This window comes from Episyrphus balteatus, chromosome 1 (assembly GCF_945859705.1).
Source record: "Episyrphus balteatus chromosome 1, idEpiBalt1.1, whole genome shotgun sequence".
In the NCBI taxonomy this organism is placed as follows: Eukaryota; Metazoa; Arthropoda; class Insecta; order Diptera; family Syrphidae; genus Episyrphus; species Episyrphus balteatus.
Genome location: NC_079134.1, coordinates 170785014 through 170808427, shown reverse-complemented (window position 1 = coordinate 170808427; position 23414 = coordinate 170785014).

Below are 23414 nucleotides of genomic sequence, written 5' to 3'. Positions count from 1 at the left end.
TTGAAAAGCGAGAGCGACTGGGTGAAAACGTTAATAAGTTTTTGCGTTTTCAGAATTAATTTGAAAAAACTTTCAAAAACAATTCAAACAAAAGAATTTTTCAAAGTCTAATTGAGAAAAGCAAGGGTTCTCAAAAGAACCTTGAAATTTAAGAGTAACTGGGTGAAAACGTAAATAAGTTTTTTGCGTTTTCAGAATTAATTTGAAAAAACTTTCAAAAAACAATTCAAACAAAAGAATTTTTCGCAGTATAATTGAGAAAAGCAAGGGTTCTCAAAAGAACCTTGAAAATTAAGAGTGACTGGGTGAAAACGTGAATAAGTTTTTGCGTTTTCAGAATTAATTTGAAAAAACTTTCAAAAACAATTTAAACAAAAGAATTTTTTTAAAAAATCAATTCAAACAAAAAGAATTTTTCAAAGTATAACTGAAAAAGGCAAGGGTTCTCAAAAGAACCTTAAAAGCGAGAGCGACTGGGTGAAAACGTTAATAAGTTTTTGCGTTTTCAGAATTAATTTGAAAAAACTTTCAAAAAAATAATTCAAACAAAAGAATTTTTCAAAGTCTAATTGAGAAAAGCAAGGGTTCTTAAAAGAACCTTGAAAAGGGAGAGCGACTGGGTGAAAACGTGAAGAAGTTTTTGCGTTTTCAGAATTAATTTGAAAAAACTTTCAAAAAACAATTCAAACAAAAGAATTTTTCGCAGTATAATTGAGAAAAGCAAGGGTTCTCAAAAGAACCTTGAAATTTAAGAGTAACTGGGTGAAAACGTAAATAAGTTTTTTGCGTTTTCAGAATAAATTTGAAAAAACTTTCAAAAAACAATTCAAACAAAAGAATTTTTCGCAGTATAATTGAGAAAAGCAAGGGTTCTCAAAAGAACCTTGAAAATTAAGAGTGACTGGGTGAAAACGTGAATAAGTTTTTGCGTTTTCAGAATTAATTTGAAAAAACTTTCAAAAAACAATTCAAACAAAAGAATTTTTCGCAGTATAATTGAGAAAAGCAAGGGTTCTCAAAAGAACCTTGAAAATTAAGAGTGACTGGGTGAAAACGTGAATAAGTTTTTGCGTTTTCAGAATTAATTTGAAAAAACTTTCAAAAACAATTTAAACAAAAGAATTTTTTAAAAAATCAATTCAAACAAAAAGAATTTTTCAAAGTATAACTGAAAAAGGCAAGGGTTCTCAAAAGAACCTTGAAAAGCGAGAGCGACTGGGTGAAAACGTTAATAAGTTTTTGCGTTTTCAGAATTAATTTGAAAAACTTTCAAAAACAATTCAAACAAAAGAATTTTTCAAAGTCTAATTGAGAAAAGCAAGGGTTCTCAAAAGAACCTTAAAAGCGAGAGCGACTGGGTGAAAACGTTAATAAGTTTTTGCGTTTTCAGAATTAATTTGAAAAAACTTTCAAAAAAATAATTCAAACAAAAGAATTTTTCAAAGTCTAATTGAGAAAAGCAAGGGTTCTCAAAAGAACCTTGAAAATTAAGAGTGACTGGGTGAAAACGTGAATAAGTTTTTGCGTTTTCAGAATTAATTTGAAAAAACTTTCAAAAAACAATTCAAACAAAAGAATTTTTCGCAGTATAATTGAGAAAAGCAAGGGTTCTCAAAAGAACCTTGAAAATTAAGAGTGACTGGGTGAAAACGTGAATAAGTTTTTGCGTTTTCAGAATTAATTTGAAAAAACTTTCAAAAACAATTTAAACAAAAGAATTTTTTAAAAAATCAATTCAAACAAAAAGAATTTTTCAAAGTATAACTGAAAAAGGCAAGGGTTCTCAAAAGAACCTTGAAAAGCGAGAGCGACTGGGTGAAAACGTTAATAAGTTTTTGCGTTTTCAGAATTAATTTGAAAAACTTTCAAAAACAATTCAAACAAAAGAATTTTTCAAAGTCTAATTGAGAAAAGCAAGGGTTCTCAAAAGAACCTTAAAAGCGAGAGCGACTGGGTGAAAACGTTAATAAGTTTTTGCGTTTTCAGAATTAATTTGAAAAAACTTTCAAAAAAATAATTCAAACAAAAGAATTTTTCAAAGTCTAATTGAGAAAAGCAAGGGTTCTCAAAAGAACCTTGAAAATTAAGAGCGACTGGGTGAAAACGTGGATAATTATCGGCGTTGTTCGAGAGAAAAAATATATTTGAAAAGTTAAAAGAAATGCACAAGTTCAAGATTAAAAAAATTTTTTCAAGAGATGAAATATGTTTAAATTCCCCAGGATCATTTATCGCAAATTTGTTGTTTTAAAGTTTCTTTACTTTTTTTGAAAAATAATCGTAAATTCGTAGAATTATTTTAAACAATGTGAAATAATTTATGAGTTCACAACGAACATTGAATATTTCATGTGAATGTGGAAACTGTAAATATTTTTTATTAAAAAAGCTTTGAAAAAAATCCCAAAAGAACTTAGGGACCAGCACAAGAATATAATGTGAGAAAAAACTACCAAAAATGAATAACAGTTCATATAAAAAACTGTAAATTATTAATCAAAATGAATAACAGTTCGAATAAAAAACTGTAAATTAAAAATCACGCTATAAATGCCAACACCAAAAACTTTTTACCGTTGCTGGGAGCACGAGCAGCACAAAGAATTTTTAGTTTGGTTCTCAAAAGAACCTTAAAAAAATGAAATGACTTTTTGAAAACGTTTTGCGTTTTTTTTGTCCAGTTAAATAACCTGGTGTGACTGGAGAAAATCTTAACAAACGAGATCGCGATACAATAAGAAAGAAAGAGAAAGAGTGTGACGCCACTTTTTCCCGTTGAAAAATTAAACGTAGGTATTATCTATGTATATTCCTATGTATTTATATATGTATATATGCCAATCAATATATAAAAAAAAACCACAAAAACTTTACTTACTCTGTACATATTTTTGATGAATTTTTAGGTTGACTGCAACTGGTTCTGATGAGGATGCTGATTGTGTTTCCCACGTTGCGCCAATCGCAACAATGGCGTTTCAAAAAAACTTCCTTCTTCCCGTTGCACCAATCGAGGCAATGGTGATTTAGATTTGTTTGTTTTTTTTTTTTTTTTTTTATTGTGGCCCTCAGAAGAGCCTTTGAAAATTTTTGAGCGTTTCGTCGACTAAAGCGACGACGTTATGCACTTTTCTTATTTTGTTGAAGTGCGTGCACGTGGTTCTGGGTGTGGTCGCAGCACTTCGCTTATGTTGGACACCAATAGGTAATTTTGTAGGCGGTGGAGCACAAATCCGTGGCTCGATGGACCAACTGTTTATCTGATCGATAAACGGAGTACCTACTTTGGTGTCGCTGTTGCTGTTGCTGCGCCCAGAGATGATTCCCTTTAAATGGGGTGGTTGTCTGCTGTCTCCTTGTTCCTTTTTTTTTTTCTTTTATTTCATGGTTGAATTTCTCGTTTTAGTGTTCTTTTGTTTTCTTTCTAATTAAAAGAACTTTAGTTTGATTTTAATTGTATTTAACAAATTTTATTTAAAAGGTTTATTTTTTCTTATAATTTGTAACAGTTGGATTCTTTTTTTTTTGTTGAGTTGAAATTTTACTTTATTTTTATTGAGGGCGAACTTGTGCCATTGGAGGAGAAAGATTGAATGAGGAAAAAATTAATGTCAGTAATGACTGAATAAAATGGCGGACAAAAAGGGAGGAAGGGCAGCCAACTGCCCGCCACAAAAAACACGACGAAACAATATTTGGTGATGCCAAATATTGTTTCGTCGGGGATTTTGTTTAAGGGTACGTTAACACTTTATTTTTATAATTTTCGAAGTCAGTCATCTTTGCTTGTCAGTCGATATATTGGAATATATTTCTTTGGCGCCGGGTAGGGTAAAGGCACCAGTATCCGGACAGTGTTAGTATCCGGACGCTTTGTGATTTTTTTGCGATTAATAAATAAATCATCCTAATAAATTCAAATATAACCACAAATATACTTTCTCTGATGTATTTCACATATAAATGCAAAGTTTCAAGCAGATAACCTGACGGGTTTAAGAGATATACTTTAGTTAAGTGTCCGACATCAGAGGTGAGGTTGTGAAAATGATTTTTTGTAAGAAAAAAATATTGGAAGCATTTGAAAAAACTAAGAAAATTCCAGACCTGTTTATTTATTTTATTATAAAAGGAAATTGTTAGTTTTGAGTAAATATGATACACTTTGATAATTTATTAATAAAATAGTCAAAAAGTTTTTTTTTTATTATATTTTTTAGTGTCCGGATACTAAAACTAAAATTAAAGTCTTTTTTTAGTTCCCGGACACAGTGTCGGGATACTGAAAATATGAGGGAAAAGGAAAAATCGCTTTTTTAGGCTTTTAAATTGTAGTTTGGAACATATTTTGGGTTTAAATGAAAAAGAATTGAATTTCTCTCTCAATGTTTCAGTATTCGGACAGGGTTACCTAAGTTAAAATATGTGTGTCCGGATACTGAAAAACTAGATTCAGTTTCCGGACACCCTTGTTTTTAATGTAATTTTAAGTGTATATAAGGAATGAATTAAAAAAAAAACATATCAAAGACTATAGAGGATACAAGGATATATATAAATCCAATTCTAGCTTTGAGAGAAGCTGAAAACATTAGTAGGCAAGGAACAGCAGTTTTTAGACAAGAGAGCATTATAAAATAGTTTGAATAGCTCTAAAGTTATTTGAAAAGTATTGACCAGGAACATATTTCCATTTATGACTAGAGTATGATATTAATTGGCGATGAAACCAGTTTTTGTCTCGACCCAAAGACTAGCAAAATTATATAACGGAGAAAACATAACGCCACGGAAAACTTTACTTCTGATATATTTAATCATAATATAGTTAATTATATTAGAAATTAGTTAAATGTACCAGAAATAAAGTTAAATATACCAGGAATAAAGTTAAATATACCAGAAGTTATGTTATCCCTTCGTTATTTTCTCTGTGTAACCTCCTTAGGCTGAGTAGCGAAACCTTTTTTGATTTTGTTGCAAACTGCGGACACAAACGCTTGGTTGATGACAAAGTGGAACATCCTGTGATGGACATAAGTCACATTTAACACTAAAGTTGAGTGAATTTTGTTCCAAAAATCTAGTTTTTTTGTACGCATTGCCACCGAACACAACTCACATCATGCTGTCAATGTTAGTGTCTTTAAACCCCCCTAATCTGTTTGAGAGATAACAATTCATGATTGGATTTAGTCCAAGCACTTCCAAACTGAATTTTTTACCACTTTTAAATGAAGCAATAATGAAAAATATGGATATGGTGGTAACAATGTGATGTTATTGAGGAATGAGGACCCCTAAATTTTGTTGTCACCTTCAGTAATTTATGAATTCTGGAAATATTCGTCTCGTGCTTCAATCTATCTCCAAGCCTACCAGTTTTGACAATTCCTTCGGTTCCGAACGAATAAGCTTCAATTTCATCAAAAGAACCTCGTTTTAACACAAACGTACCTAAGTCCTTATTTATAATTGTTTTAACGAAAAGTTTACTAAGAAAAGTGGATTGTTACCCTTATTATAAGAACTAAATTTCGTTTGTTTTGTAGGTACCCAATAAAAAAAAGTTCTTATAGGATTTTTTTTTAAACTGAAATGAATTATTAATTCTTTTAACAAATATAAGATGTAAGTGTGTCCTTTTTGTTGGATGCTTAGTGATAACTTTTATTAAAAACTATTTTAACCTTTAAAACTACCTACCAAACAGTTTTTTTCAACAATTAATTTTTTTAATAAATTTTTTTGTATATTAAAGTTATAATGTTCATATTTTTTTCAAAAACAAATGATGTTTTATTTATATTATAAATTCATACAAAATTATCGTGTCTTATTCATCGAAAAAATCTGTGATTTGATTAGATGTATCAAGATGCATTAAAAAAAAAAACTTTTTCAAAAACCTCGGAGCCTTTTCTTAAAAATATATTTTTTTTTTATTTTTAAAATGGATTATAAAACAAAAAAATAAAGCTATTATGCATTTTGTAGCACTTATTTTTAATATTCTTAAATAATCCAAACACTTATTTTTTGAAAAGTTTGTTTTTGTTTTTATAAAAAAAATTTGGTGAAATAAAACAAGACGTTTAGGAATAAACCAGAAACCAATTAAACTGTGGGAGGTATTATGGAAGATAACGTTAATAAGGTTTTTAAAAAAAAGTTAGAAAAATATTTAACTCCTCACACATTTTACATTATGTGGGGAGATTTATTCTAAGCGTCCACTCGCAGTGGAATTATATAAAAATGAAGGTCACACAGTGGTGCTTTTCATGCTTTTTGGCATGAAATAATATTTACTTGCGAATTTTTAAACAAAAAGTGATGAAATTTGGTATTCATCTTTTTTCATCAAGAAATTGCAGTGTAAATGTATTTTTAATCCAAAAGGCTCCATCATTATAATATTGGTTTTGATTAATGCCCCGGTATTTTGTTTTGGTTTGAATAAAAAAAAATTATTAAGTCCTCTATGTAAAAACATATTACGTGTCAAAACTGTAGTCGTAGAAATCACATAATTGATATTTTGCGTATAGAGTTCTTGGTATCTATGTAATTAAAATAACAAAATAATAATAAATAAAAAACAAATATCAAATCGTTTTAGAAATCTAATTTTTTCACATGTACATAGGTATCAATTTCATCTAAAGCCTGGGTAGTTCCTGCAAGCTTTCAAAAATTTCTAAAAATTAAAAAAAAGAGACAGAAATACTCCAAAAAAATGGTTGTTTTTCAAAAATTTATATTTCAAAAATCAGAGCTTGGGAAAAAATTCCATACAAAGATTTTTTTTCAATATCTTTTAATTGGTACCTAAACTGATAGAAGAAAAAACGCAACGTAAAATGTAAAATGTTCAACGTTGATTTAATGTTGAAAAAATTAACATGAAACTTCTTCAAAATAAAATTGAAACACCGTAATTTTTTTTTTATTTTTGTTGGACTTCAGCTTTTGTTGCATTTTATCACTCTTATTTTTCAACAGTAAGATAGCACATTGATTAAGCATTCGCCTAGTAACCCAAGATGTGTAGGTTCGATCCCCAGCAGCTGCCCATTTTTTCTTTTTTTTAATAAATTGATGCTTTTTTTTTAAAGTTAAAACAACTTTGATTTAAAGATGTTTTATTACGGTAAACCACTTTAAACTAACGATGTTCTACTTTGATTTTAAAATTTTCGTCTTCAACGCAAAATCATACCGAAAAATAGTTGAATCAACGTGGTTTTCGTTGATTTTAAGTGGTTTTTTCCCTCAGTGTACCATTGTTTTTACAAATGTATCTATCGATTACAAAAAATTCAACACTTATCATTTAGAAAATATATATTTTTTAACTTTTAACTTATCGTTTTACACCTATTTAAATTTGTAGAAATCCTTGCTTAATGTTCACTTTTAGACCTTTAAGATGAAATTGCAAATTTATACCATTTTTCTAACAAGCTCAAGCGCAACGTAAGCATGAGCCACGCTTTTTCGTTTATGCAGCCGGGATTCATCGATTTATAAGACGTTTTCACGTAAAAAACTACTCAATACAAAAAGCAAAATAACCTCAAACTAACTTATTAAGACCTTTCATTTGTCACCAATAGTTAAATTCATTTTTAAACATTTCAACAAACCTTCATTGTCTCCCACATATTCACAAAAAAAATAAAATAAAACACCGGATCTACAACTTCTTTTTGTTACAAATTGATTTAATTTATTTTCGTTTTCATTTCAACATTGTTGCACCTAACACAAGGTTGACCTCTTTAACTAGGCGAAACTATCGCTCAATCTTGACTTCGATTAATTGGATCAAATTATGTTCGGGTCACTTTTTGTGTTTACATTTTGCTGTACACAAAAAAAAAAAAAACACAACAAAAATAACAATAAAATAATGTACTCGACGGATATAGTCAGTTTTGTATGTTTTTTTTTATACTTTTGTTGAATCAACCAAGCACGTCTATCGTCCGTGACTTGAAGTAATGAATGACTCGATGGTATAAAACTGAACTTCTTGGACTCATTGTATTTATTTGTTATTTAACATTGATTCTCCCTGTTAACAAATAAGTAAGTGTTGAAGACTGAATGTAATGGAGTGAAATCAATTTGCACCAAGCTGTGCTTTTTTTTGGAGGTACTCTAGAGAACAGTTTCAGACAATAGCAATAGACAGCCAGACAATATTAAGAGTTTTAATTAATTTATCAGTTAGTGATTGATAGGAGTTAGTTTTGAGATCAAGTAAGCATTATGTTTGGCCCGGGTAAAAATAGAAATTGATTTTTAAAGAAAACAAATCTTGACCGCCGCACCACAGTTGCGCCACCGCTGTTTGGCTGAAAATTTGGGCGCACCACCGCACAGTGGGGCACCTTGTATGGGAGACCGGAAAAAACTCAATTAAGACTAAACTACCGAACCAATTTTCATGAAATTTGCAATAAAGGTACCTAATAGCAAGACAAACCTACATCAATGACCACCCATTGCCACGTCCACTCAGAAAAAAATTATATTAAAAAATCTGAAATCAAGTTTTTGCAGCTGTAAATGACTTATACTTCCAATCATTTTTTTACGAGCAAAATCAAATTCTTTTGATTTTATTTGAACAATTTATTAATAAATACCGTTTGAATTTTACATAAATCAAAAAAAATAATCAAAAATTTTCAAAAAAGGAAAAAATATCCAAAAACGGTAGGTATGACATTTTTTTCAAAATTTAACTTTTTTGGAAACTTTTTTTCCTTGGTTAGTTCTAAAATTCAAACGGCTACCAAGCCTAAACTTCAATTAGCGGAACATTCCATCAAATCATTCTATCTTTTTTTTTTGAGACAAGTGGAACTAAAGATAAGAGAGGCTTCAAATAACCAGTTTTACTGTATTCCGATTCCGATAGTTATAAATAAAGTCAAAAAAGTGGCTTAGTGAAAAAACATTTGTTTTAATAGGTAAATGTGCAATACAGGGGTGGAATCGGCTAAAATGATATTTGACTATCATATTTTTTACTATCAAATTTGATAGTCAACTATTTTTTATCTGTGTAAAGTGATCGTCTTTAGATCATTTTTAATTTTGGTTTAGTTGGTATCACTTCAGTTTGACATCTGTCAAACGTCATTAAATTAAAAAAAAAAAAACAATGCAGAGTTTCAGTTTTTCACTTCCATAGCTACAATAATTGAGAAGACAATTATCAAAAACGTAAGTTAATATTTTTTAAAACGCTTAAAATAATAATTTATAACTTTAATATCTATCCAGCAAACACAACTCGAAAAGGATCGCTTACAAAGAATCCCACAAAATATTGTATAAACTTTGAATTGATGGCTTATCCAAAATGTGTATTATACTCATAAAAAGTATCTTATGTTATTCGAAAATTTTGTACGAGTCTATAAAAAGCACTAAATATTATTTCAAATTATTTTTTTTTGTGTACAAAGGTGTGATTGCACATTACTTTGAGTCGGGGATGTAAAATATAATTTAATTTGTTCCTCAAGTCTGACTCTTCTATTTTCTATTTCATATTCAGTTACTTTATTTTAATTTTGTAGTCTTAAAATAATTGCACAGGCACAAAAATATTAATTTTTCCCAAACAAAGTAAAAGCACCACGAAAACCATGAAAAAAATATGCTACAAATGTTAAATTGTATCAAATTGACACCTAAATAGGTGTCAGCTGAAAAAGTCAAAAAAATATGATAGTCACTTTTGACTATCATCTTACACAGACGAATTTTCTTGAATTTGACAGTCAACTATCAAAAATCATCTTACACGATTCCACCCCAGGTTTCATTAATACAAACTCCTGATCCCAACAGCGACTAAATTGGGAAAAACTTTAAAATTGTGGGTTTAAAATTTTTTTTTTGCAATCTTATCAAAAATTTTCGGTTGTTTCGCAAAACGGACTTCACATTCAGATTCAGCATACCAAAATACATTTAGAAAGATTTGTCTGGCGAAAATAGCTGCTTAATTTTTTTTTTTGCCTTATTTTTTTTTTTGCTTTTTTGAATGACTTTTTCAGATTGAAATTGCTATATAAACCGAATACGGACGTCTCCGGGTGAGATTTTTTTTGAAAACTATTGCTGAGATTTAACACTATCTAACGAAACCTATCCGCCAACAGAGGCAAACAGAGGAAGTAGTTAAAACCTTATGTGAACATAAAAAGTCACTAAAATGGAATGTTTTTTGTCAAAAAAATCGTATTCAATTCTTTTTCGCTAAACTAATGAACCATATTGTTTGTCAATTTATTTTAAGCCTATTTACAAAAAAAGTTGGTTCAAACCTTGAAATTATACGGTAAATAGATCATTTTGAAACTACTTGTATTTTTATCAGTTTTCACTATTTTTCAACTTTAAGCGATAATCTCCAGGCCCACAATTTTTTTTTTGAAAAACAGTTTTCATTTTCTGATTCTTCAACTAATTTACTGTTAGAAACACGTGCAGTATCAAAATAAATCGTACTTCCGAAAGTTGTTCCGTCTTTTCCCCACTGTGCACCGCCACACCACGACTGCACCACGTCCGCACCATTTCATTTTGTATACAAAATTCGCTGCATAATGATACATAACTTTGGATTATTGAAAATAAAAAAAATCTACCGACGAGAATTAGATTTAAACCCGAGTATGCACTTTCAATTAGAAGTCCAACGCTTTAACCACTCGACCACCAAGTCATTTTTGTACGAACTGGCAATTTGTTGCTAAGTCAAAATAACTTTGAAGACTACGTAAACATTTGTATAATTACGAGAATATAATTTTTGATTATGGTGCAGACGTGGTGCGGCGGTTTAGAAATTTTTAAAATGGTGCGGACGTGGTGCAGCGGTGGTGCGGCGGAATTCCATTTTTACTCGGGTTGAGTTGAATTTTAAATGCACCAAGACTTAAGGTTACTGACAATAGTTTTTGATACCTAAACTGAGACTCAAACAATTTTAAACCTCTTTAAATAATACTTTCTCCAGCCATCATCCATTGAATCATTGCTTTAGTTTCGCAGATTGAGCGAAAAAAATCATAAGCCCCACAAACTTCAAGTCACGATATTCTACACGACACGAAACAACGCACATCAACAAAACAAAGCCAAACATCTGTTTTTTTTTCTTCGCAAGACTACAATAGCCCTTCGCGCGAATGCTCCCCAGTTCGCAACAAACAAAAACAATTGCCGGACCCTGGCCTGATGGTTCTTCTGTGTTGCTGTTGTTGCCTCTTCCTGGCTGCTGGCGATGGGTAATTTATGTCATGTTTGTACAAAATGACTTTAATTTGCCATGACCGGGCCTCTTGGGGCCGTGGCCTCTCTTCATCATCTTTATGTCTGTGTGGCATATCTCTGCCATGTGCGTTTGTTTCTTCGTTTTTAACATTATACTTTGGTTAGACGTCGGACTTTTATATAAATTTGCAAACTTGTGGTTGCCGCCACCACTCGCGGTTGGGCATTTTATTGTAAGTTATTGACAATAACTTCGACCTGGTTTTGGGGGCCGAGTTCATTCGCATCGAAGTGGACATAAATTGAGTCGCTTATATCTGGGATCAATGGAAATATGGGGCGTCACACATATCGTCCGACTTTGGTTATTAAAAAGGTACAAAAAGTTGTCTGCATGAGTGCAATATGGTCCTAACTATACACTGAAATTGTTTTTACTAAGGAGGCGTTGATGTATAAACGAGTGTCAAGTCACTCCAGAACGGACAAGCTGTCAGCGCGATTTCATCTAGTTGGTGAGAGATTTTTATGTGTTTGTAAGGTTTGGACTTGAATAATGTCGCTGTTTTGCATAATACACACAAGTCGCACAAGAATTCGGCCAGGTCAACCTACCTTGGCAGTACTAAAAATTCCATCGTTTGACACTTTGTCCGGAGAAGGAGCGAATTCACTGTTTTAATTTTGTTAATTGTTCATTAATTGGATAGCAATCAGATTGGACCCATGCAGTGAATGTCCCCAATCGGGACATCCTTGAACAAGTTTAACGTGGTCTTAAGTGCGAAATTAAAAGTTAAACATGAGATTATCGTAAATAAAATTCGTTGAGTAGAGAGGTATTCCATATTGAGGAAGGAATATTAAGTCCGATTGTGATGTCTTAATTTCCAAAGGCATTAACAATACATATAAAGTGTGTGACACACGTTTCGGATTTTGTTCATGTTTTAAAAATTGAGATAAATTAATTCTGATCTCAAATTTGAAATACCAATTCAATGTCGTAAAATTTGGATTTAAATAATAATACAGAAGATAAAGAACTTAAAATGTGGTCGAAAGGAGATAAAGAATGCGAAAATTGTATTTTGTTTTGTTTCCTTGTTATGACTCAACCAAAATTACTTTTTGTTATATGTAATATGAAGATGTTCCTAATTGTAGAGTTATTCAATGAAATTATTTTTTTGAGAAAAATTTGAACTATTTACTACTGGTACCAACATTTAAAACTTTTTTCGATACATTGGAAGTTTATTTTATTAAAATATAAGACTTTTATTAGCAAAAAAAAAAGTTTTGGCCGCGGATGCTTATAGTTATTTCATCATTTCACCCACAATTTTTTTTAACTTCGACTACACCGTTCTTATCTTTTTACTTCGCAATTCTGTCTGTCTGTGTGTATAACGAGCTACAGCTTAAACTACTGGAGCGATTTGCTTCAAACTTGGTAGTTAAGGGTTTTAAGTGATTCCCTAGTATAGATGAGAAATTGATTTTTTTTTTAGTACCAAAATTTACGGTACTGGACATGAACAAAATTGAAAAGTATGTTTTTCACTAAAACGGCTCTAACGATTTTGATAAAAAAAAACATGTAATATGGCAAATAAGATCGTACATTTGATATAAGAAAAATATTTTTTTTGACCGTTATTAACGGTACTAGCCATGGAACCGTTTTGCTGAAGTCTAACCTTTTCGTAAACGACTCGACCGATTTAAATAAAATTATTTTATAAAAACTTTTAAATAATTTTAATACTAAAATTTAGAAAAATTTTCAACAAAATTATTTTTGGATTTTTAAAATAAAGTTCAATTTTTTTTATGAAAAATCAATTTTTTAAAACTCCTCAATGAAATTTATTGAAACTTTTTTTTTTTTGTCGACTAATATTGTCTTTATAATGGCATACCAATTTTTTTTTTGGAAAATTTTTAAATAAAAATAAACTATTTTTTAAAAAACGGCTCTGACGATTTAAAAAAAAAATTCTCAAAATTCCTTATTTTACAATAAAGGAAATGGCATGCTTCATTTGAAGGTCAAAACCTTTTAACAAGGGAGTTTTTTTTTACTTTAAACCAAATTTTATATTAATTTTTACATTTTTACTTACTCTATAGGGCAAGTATTGGTTTCGTGTCAAAAAAAATTTGAGATTTTAGTCAAAACCAACATTACGATGATGGAGGAATCCGAAAAAGTGGGTCTCGCAATTCCGTCGGTACGTCTGTGCGGTTGTGCGTCCATCTGTACACATTTCCATAGCCTAAACTGGTGGATGGATTTTCTTCAAATTTGGTACAGCTGATTTTTATGGAATTCTGAAAGTTGTTTTTTTACATCTCGCTTAAAAAGTGGACCTCCCATACAAATTTTTCAATTTAAACCAAATATCTCGATAACGGCTCTAACGATTTTGATTTAATTTTGCAGACGTAATAAGCAATTGCAATAAAACTGCATTTTTATTTTTTCCAAAAAAGTCAAATAAAGATTTTTTTTCATTTATCAAAATTTTTCCCTTAATGTCGGCTTTCCCAATATCAATTCTTTTTTTATTTATATAGAGCCGCCTCTTAAAATCAACAAGTAAACTAACATAAAAATGAACTGCAAGAGCAAGTACGTACGACCCCAGTAGTGCATTTTATTTATTTTAGCACAGGCAAATTAGTAAATCAAATAGCATTTTCCGCGGGACAAAATTTTTTTCATGAAATGTGTTTGGAGGTATGTCCTCATCATAAAAGTCAATTTGTTGCAATGATAGGACGTTGGGAGCAGCCGCCATCTTGGAAAAGAAGTTGACTCCGTTTTTACTTAATAGCTCCATTTTACCTTATTTTAACCAAAAATGAGCAAGGACAGACTTATTCGCGATTAAATTATCTAAAAAATGGAATACTAATGAATTCCATGAGTCAATTTAATTCAATTATATAGTCGGTCAAAGTCCGCGTTTGTCTCGCAAGGTTGGGCCAAAATGACATTGTTTCAAATAATATCTGACGAACTTTTGATTTGTTTGGTTAATTCTTCAAGACTCAGCTGTGCATTTTATTTTCTAAGCAACACAATTGCACTCCTGTTCAAAATGTTACCAAAGATTTTGTTGTTGTTCTGAGTTAACTTAATTTTGAGGAATTTTCAACATTCGTTGTAGGTATTATTATAAACTCTTAAAGCTATAAAAAAAAACAGCCTTACAAAATTACTCTCCTTTTGTTCACATTATGTAAATAGGTGTCATTTTGAATTGACAGCTAATATTTCTGTTGCACCAATTTTTTTTCAATCTCAAAATTCACATTCAATTGCTGCAAAAAGAATTTATTGAATTTATTGAAAAAAAAAAAAAAAAAAAAAATGAGAATACAAAAAGACGAACATCACAGTTCACAGATCTCTACCCACGAAGTAGTTGCTTTCTTTCATTTCTTTTTTTTATTTTGTTGTTCTAAATTTTTTTTCAGTAAATTCAATAATATTTTTTACAGCGATTGCAAGAAAAGGCAATAATAAGAGAAAAGGCAGAATTGACATTGTAAGGAAAGCCAAAATAATATTTGGCACGAGCGAAACGTCAAATATGTTTATTTTATGTCCAAAGTTTCGTACGATTATGCAAGAAAAAAAAAAGCAAATTCGACAAAATCCTATTCCTGGTTATCACTTTTCTGACGATCTTTCTTGTTAACAAAAAACTCTGGGTTGAAATGTTCCGCTAGTGACATTAAGCCAAAATCGTACTCGGAAAATTTAATTTTCAGTTCCTCTTGTAGTGGAGTAACTAAAGCTCAAAAATTGGCAATATTAGGGAACCCGGCCGAACAGCTTAGATTTTGATGATCTTTTTTTTCAAACGTCGGTAATTTTTCGTTTTGATCGTTTTGATTTTTTAAATTTAATTGAAGATTTTTGTGAACAAAAACAATTTTTTTTCAAAATTTTTTCTTAAATTTCATAAATTAATTGATGCCAAAAGATTGTCTAGGAAATTCAAGGAAAAAAAATATATGGGAGTGAGGGACAATCTTCCATAGTTCAAGCGATAGATGCAATTTTCTTATTAATTGACTTCAAACACAAAAAAAATATTTGAACACAACGGCAACACCTACAATATTCAAATATACATTTTTTAAAAGCCAGAAGCTTAGTCATATATGTAAAATTAAAATTAAGTTAATTGAATGAACGGCGTTTGAAAGAATGGTAATTGAACTCAGATTTTTGAAAAAAAAAAAAAAATTATTGAAAAAATTTGAACATGTCGTTTTTTAAACTTGGTCGTAATATAAAATGCATTTATTTTCAAATTTTTTTGGCCGCATTTATTATGATTATAAATTATTAAAGGAAACGTCAATATGTATTACGTTTTATGAACAAAATTAAAAAGTATTTCATTTTCGAAGAACTTTTTTTAATAAAAGTTTTGAAAAAAAAATGCAACTTATTTTTTTTTTAAAGTTCAACATCTAAACATAAAATTATTTTTTATTCATTTAATAACCCTTACTGTTGAAAGTTAAATAGCAAAAATTTAAAGTTCCTATTTACCACAGTCTGAGAACATTAATTATTTCAATGCAAAAATTCAGTTTTAATAAAAAAAAACCATTGAAATTGAAGTAATTTTTCATTTTTTTTTTTTTCAAAAGTTTGATATATTTTACCTTTTTTGCTTCGAAATTCAACTGATAATATTTATGGCCAAAAATTTTGTTTAAATAAATTCATATTTTATTAGAAAAAGTTTGGAAAAAAGTCATTTTAAATTTTTCTAATAACATTTTTTTTTTAATTCTGAGTTTGAGGAACATTTTTTTCAAAAACTCTTGATTAAATTTAGTGGATTTAAATTTAAGAGATAAGAATGAGCTTCTGGCTTTTTTTAAATGTATTTTAAAATATTGTAGGTGTTGCCGTTGTTTTTAAAATATTTTTTTTTGTGTTTGAGGTCAGAATGTTAGAAAATTGCATTTATCGCTTAAACGATGGAAGATTGTCCCTTACTGCCTTTTATATATTTTCTTTAAATTACCTAGAGAATCTTTTGCTATCATTTGTTTTATGAAATTTAAGCAAAAAAAAAATGGTTTTGTTAAAAAAAATTTAATTTTAATTTTAAAAAACAATACGGCAACACCGGCAATTTTTATTCTATAGACTTTAAAGTATTTTTAATTACCTGTGTTTGAAAAAAAAATCGTCAAAATCAGAGCTGTTCGGCCGGTTTCCCTAATAATTTGCTTTAGTTACTCTACTATTGGGTAAGTAACGACTTTGATCTGTGCTATAGAACTAACCTATTTGTATACAAAAATGTATTAATTTGTCATTTTATTAAACTAAACACTTTTTTCTTTCTCACATTAACGCTGACAAAGACATATTGCATCTGACAATAGCTCAACTATTTTGTTCTACAAAAGTTTTGCATACCGTGAACATTAATCCGAAGTTCTCCAAATATTTGCTCAGCTAAGCCAGCGGCAGGTTACTCACCAAAACTCAAAAATAAAACACGAAAAAAAAATGCAAACAAGACCAACAATAGGAGGGGTATAGACGAAGGAATATTCTAGACTTTGGACACCCATTCTTTAGACAAAAAAAAACCATCAGAATGCGTTCCATTGTCAGAAGTGACAATGAATCAGCACAAAAAAAAAAAAAAGAAACGAAAACAAATAACCCAATGTCTTCTGGTTGCAATATGCAACTAATATCTGAGACTTCGACTGACAGACACTCGTCTGATGTCCATTTGCAAGCGATAAAAATAAAAAAACATACACACAAAAATACGGCCGGCCGCCCAGTGACAGCTTCAGAGATTGAGAGCATAGCGTAGGCATCCATTTAGCTAGGTAATAAAATTTGTTTTAGCATTAGACCATAACTCACCTAGCTTCGCCGCGTAAAGGGGGCTTGAGCGCAAACCCCAAAGAGTAGGACGAAACGTGGCGCGCAGTAATATTCAATGCGCGAGAAAGTGACCAAAAGCTGCTGGTATTCTCCTTCTCTATGCAAAACTCTTGACGAATAGTCAAAGCGTGTGGCACTGCGCAGAACGCACAACACAAAAATCACAAAAACACACACAAGACACTCTTGATACATTCGGAGATTTATTGTTCAAAATGTGTCGCACATAGATCACTGACCGAGAGCGCGTGGCAACAACTGAGCAAAAAAAAAAACTGAGCAAAAAACAAAAGCTATCTGTCTGCGACCAACCGACGACGACGGCGACGATTCTGAGCCTTTGTTGGACGCCCACACTTTGTAAAAAACTATTCCCGGGTCAGATAAAAGTTAATTCAAATCCTTCAGCACACATTTCCCCATTATCTCATGTGCCGACTCACACTGCCCACTCGCCTCCAAAAGGGTTTCAGTTTCGGGACAGAGTGTCGCCTTCATATAGGACTGCCTCCTTTACTACGTACAAACAGTTCCGGGGAGCAATTTAGTTCGAATAACTGCTCGCTGTGTGACAAGTTTACCTTAGCTCATATTTCTTATTTTTTCCTAATGATTTCGCGCTCAGATTGAACTTAAAAGATCTAAAAAAAAAATACTTACCTCGGCAGCAAAAAAAAACCCGTCATCCTCATCTGGACGCATTATGTAATGTGGTGCCAGTTTTCTGGCACGGATAAAAAAAAAGTTGTTTTTGGTCATCGATGTCGCGAAGCAAGTGACAAAGACCCATCATCATCACCGTCATCAGGCAAAGACGCACATCTCAACGACAATCGACTTGTCAAACTCCATCATCGGAGTGAAGTCAACAAGCTTCGTTGCTAGTAGACATGTCCAGAGCAAGGAACTTTCATGTTATAGCCAACAAATGTATAGAATGCGTTGTTGGGGCTTGTTGGCCAGCAACTACGACAACATCGCAAAATCAATTCAGCGAATAACAGAGAGGACAGGAGGGCAACGGGGTACCTGCACTGGAGAGGAGACCGATAACAGAGATATCATGCGTCTGTAAACAGTGCACGCACTTGATGATGACTGCCAACAAGAGATTTGGCCATTTATCTATACAGTTCTTGTTAGTTGTTCGTGTTTTTTTTGTTTGTTTTTGTATGAACTTAATAAAAAAAAAACAGTGTGCCTTGGTTCACTTTTCGAAATAAGGATGTCCATCTGTGACAAATGTGTGTCAGTAGTGGATGTCAAAGTATAAGAGCGGGAGAGATGTGAGTTCCCAGATATAGTTTGGAAAATCCATGATTGTTGTACAAAGTATCAGCAATGACTCAACACTAAGCCGTATCTCAATACTTTAAACGGTTCATTGGTAAACAGTGATGTGAAAGACTCTAGATTAGTGGGCTCTACAACTTTTACTCAAACTATTTTTTTATGTTACCTCAAAAATATTGAGAAAAATGCAATTTTTGTCAATAATGGTAGGATTTTAACAAAACCTTATTAAAAATTACTTTGTCAAGTTTTTTACATATTTTGAATGTTTTTTGAGCAAAATGTAAATTTTTGGATTTTTGGAGTATTTAATTTGAAAAAAATAATCTATTTTTCAATCAAAAAAGTTACCGAACAAATTTTTGATTTTTGAAAAGATTTTGAAATGCCGTTATTAAGATAAAAATCTTTTATTTAAGAATATGTACAGAAACTAAACTTTTATTCCAGAAAATAATTAGAAAAATTAATAAAAGAAAAAAAAAAGAAATAAAGATTTTTAAGATCGATTTTTCCCTAAATAACAGTAATATTGGCGAGAAATTTTTCTCCAAAGAAACCAAATCATACTTTTCTAATGGCTTTTGGCCTTTTAACCGGCAAGGACAATAGAACTCGAAATGAAATGATTCCGAAGACAAAATTTCACTGGTACGTCACGCTTTTGAAAGATTTGAATATTGACAGGTCAAAAACGCTGTTTTTGTGTACTATTGACATCGAATAACTTTACCGTTAATTTTTTCTTTCCAAAACTACTTATGCAATCTCAAAACGGCATATTTTATCAGCTGAAATAATTATGGTTACAAAAAAATGGTTACGAAAATATTTCTTAATTTTGTCTTTTTGCAAATAGTGGCTACTGTAGTTAAGGCTTAACGTGAGCAAAAGTGACTCCCAGAAAAACATCTTACCTTGTTTTTTAAATGTAACAAGATAATATTTCCAATCGAAATTTAAAAAAAAATTATAAAAAGTTGAAAAATCGTTCATCAACGTTGTTTTTGATTTCTGTGTTGTTTGATTCACACAAAGAGAAAAAAAGCTCAACATGTAAACCAAAGTCAGTTCTAATATGAACAAATGTACACAAATAAACGCATTTTAATATGTCTTAAAAATAAATAATGTGTATTAAGAGTCCAGGATATTCCAAAAAATTAAAATCAATAAAATTATTGACAATGAATCTTCAAAATTAAAATCCAGTAAGGGGTATGACATTTTACTACAGCAACAAAGTCAATATTTATGCATTTCAAAGATAAAAGAATAGCTTAACAAAAATAAAGTAGATTTTGAATCAAATTTCAAAGTTTCAAACGGTCACTGTGGTGTATGCGTATTGTTTTTAGTTCAACAAATTTTGAATTTCAAATTTCAAAGACGTGAGAAAGTTGGTCCTATGACAGGTTTTATATACCTATACTTTCTAAATGCACATATTTTATTGTTTTTTGCAAGTTCAAATAGAAATTGAGTTTTCAAGTTAGACCTAAAAATAATACAATCGTCATAACCAGGCCAACACCCTCAACTCTTTGTCACCACAATAATTGCATATGGCGATTGCCTTTAACTCTGTTTTATTCTTGTATGTACACAACATTGGAATGTTGTTCACTTCCCGTAACGCTCTGGGGCACTTGTTGCCACATTGCGGCATCGTTCCTTTCGTCATCGACGGCCTGATTTATTAGCTAAATTACAGCGAGGCATTGTGTTCATTTGTTTGGTTCTGTATATGTGTTAGTGTAATACGTGATGCATTGTGGACCAAAAAAATTAAAGAGAGTGGTGTCCACCAAACCCAAAACTCAAACTCCATGGTTCACAGTCATCTTGGCTCCAACTCGTAACATGCAAAATTCCATTGATTTTTTTTTTCGAGAAAGCTCCCTTTGAAGCGTTCGATGTTCGGTGACTGTGACTTTGCTCTCTGTGTGTGACTTGTGACTTGTGTGTCAGTAAAAGTAGTCACTCTCTCTGTGGATCGCTTCGTCTCTGTCAGAGTGCATACTGTTTACGTATCTGCAAACAGCAACGTTTTCAAATTAACCAACCCGACGACGACGATGGCTAAGATGATATATGCCCGAACCCGACATTACCATAATGACAATGTACAACATCTCGAACGGATGACGGACGTACGGTCCGCACGCACACCGTGCGCTTATTTATGACCAATTATAAATCTAAACGCTGCATTTTATGGTGGGCACACTGGGCATACTATTCTCTTCCTTCTTCGTCTTCTTCTTGTTCTTCTTTATTTTCCGCTGATATTCGTGATGTGCATGTGGGACAAAAGTCTTGGATATTGTGTAAAAAGGGAGACAAGTTTGCGACAATTCCATCATTTTTAATGTAGTGACTAGTGATATACAGCTCAAGCTTGGTTTTGCAGGAGCTGACGCACTCAAAGTGTACTTGAAAGAACTTCAAGAGTAAAAGAAGAATTGTTTCTGCGTGTTTTTTTTTTTAGTTGAGAGTTGGGGACGGAAGTAAGAGTCCCAAGATGGGAGAGACATTAACGGTATTTAGTTTAAGTTGTGTGTCGTGCTTGCTCTGCATCAGAGTTGTTGACTCGATGTAACTCGAATGTGCTAATTAATTACCCTCATGTTGCAAAGTATATTATGCTCGATAAAGTTTGGGTAATGTTTTTTTTTTTTTTAAGTCTGAGCTTGATTTGTGATAGCTTATACACGAATTGATGCCAGATCCTTATCAGGAATTCTTAATTATAACAAATCACCTGTTGATATCAATTCGAACATCGCCGAAAGAAACATAAACTTGGTTACGACGAGATAGCATATAGTCTCAGTCTCAATTGTAATCAGTTTTATTTCGACGGATGTTGAAAAATGGCAGATTGTTCGAAATACAATGAAATAATGCAACATGAACATGATTAAGTCTTAAGTCGAAATCAAAGTTTTAATTGGATGTTTGGTGGTATTTCTAGAGATATGCTAATTTATAACAGTAAATTGTCAATAAAAACCACAAACAAGCTTAATTTCTCGATATTTTTGTCAAGAAAGGTACACTGAACCAAATCCTTACGTAAATACAACGAAAAAATTCGTTGAGCCAACGAAAATTTAATTAATTTTCAGCCGATGAAAAATTTAATTGGCTCAACGAAATGGCTTTCATACGTTAATGAAGAACTTCATCAACTAACGAAAACTGTCGTATTTTAATGAAACTTTTCATAAACATTTTTGATCGCGAATTAATGAATTTTTACATCACTTTACGAAACTTTTTCATTGATTAACGTAAAATTTAATTAACCACGGTCATATTTTTCGTTAGTCAATGTATTTTTTGATTAATTTATGAAAGAACTTTCGTTAGCTAACGAGTTTTTTCGTAAATTTAATGAATATTTTAATTAAATTACGAAAAAAATATTCGTTAGCTAACGAAACTTTTCGTTGTATTAATTTTGTTTTTTTTTAGTAGATTTAGATTTAGTAGACTATAGTATAAATATTTATTGGACTTATTAAATTATTATTAATTTAATACAGTCCAAACCAAAAATGGCGTTTCGACCCGGTGGATCTCACTTGGACTCATCAGTTGACTTATCCGTGAGACACCTTGTCAATACGCAAATATTTTTTATATTCAGCTCAACTTACCTACATAGATTTTTAAACAAAAACCTAATGTGAACTATATCCAGCAAGATTAAATTTTTAATCCATAAAACAGAAATGCACCCAAGTCTACGTTTTTTTTTGTAAGGCAACGATTTTTTTTCGTTAACTGATGTATTTTTTCATAAGCCAATGTAATATTTCATTAGTATATGAAGAATTTTCATAAGCTTATGAAGATTTTCGTAAGTTAATGTTGAATTTCATATTAATGAATTTTTTCGTTACTTAATTAAAACTTTGATTAAGTAAGGAAAAAAATAGTATTTTTGTTTTTTTAAATGAGTATGAAATTGAATTAAATTTTTTGGCACTAAAAAGGGAGAAAAAGTGTATGAAACATTTTCATTAATTGATGAAGGTTTTCATATTACGAAAAATTACATATTTTCGTTGAGCCAACGAAAGTTTCGTTGGGCCAACGAAAATGTAGTGTATGAAAATATTTTCGTAATTTTACGAAATTTATTATTTTCAGTGTACCTACTACAGAAATTTATTGAATCCTTACATGGATTCAATAAGTCCTTACATGGATTCAATAAATTTCTGTAGTAAAGTAGGTACTAAAAACATAAAATGTTCGACTTGAAACAAGTTCATGGAGCCTCTTTATAAATAGATTCAAAAAAAAATCAAGCAAACATTTATTAACTAACAGTAATATTGACCCTGGTTTCACATCTAATTTTTCAAAAGAACTATTTCTTACCAAGACAAGTATTCAGGCTTGTAAAAGAATGCAATCTTTTGTGAATGCAGTCATTGCCATTCAGTTACACAATCCCAACAAAAGATTGCATTCATTGACTTACACTTGAGACTTAGACTTCAAATTTTGCAATCACCAATCATTTTCCATGAAATGATTGCAATCTTTTTTTTTTCCCAATCATTTGACTGCATTCAAATGATTGCAGTCTTTTGGGACTGCATGCAGTCTTTGCATTCTTTTTGCAATCATTCCATTCCTTGGCAGTCTTTGCATTCCTTGGCAGTCTTTTGCATTCATTCGCATTCCTTGGCAGTCTTTTGCATTCATTTGCAGTCTTTTGCATTCATTTGCATTCTTTTGAATTCTTTTGCATTCTTTTGCATTCTTTTTGCATTCTTTTGAATTCTTTTGCATTCTTTTGCATTCTTTTGCATTCTTTTGAATTCTTTTGCGTTCTTTTGCATTCTTT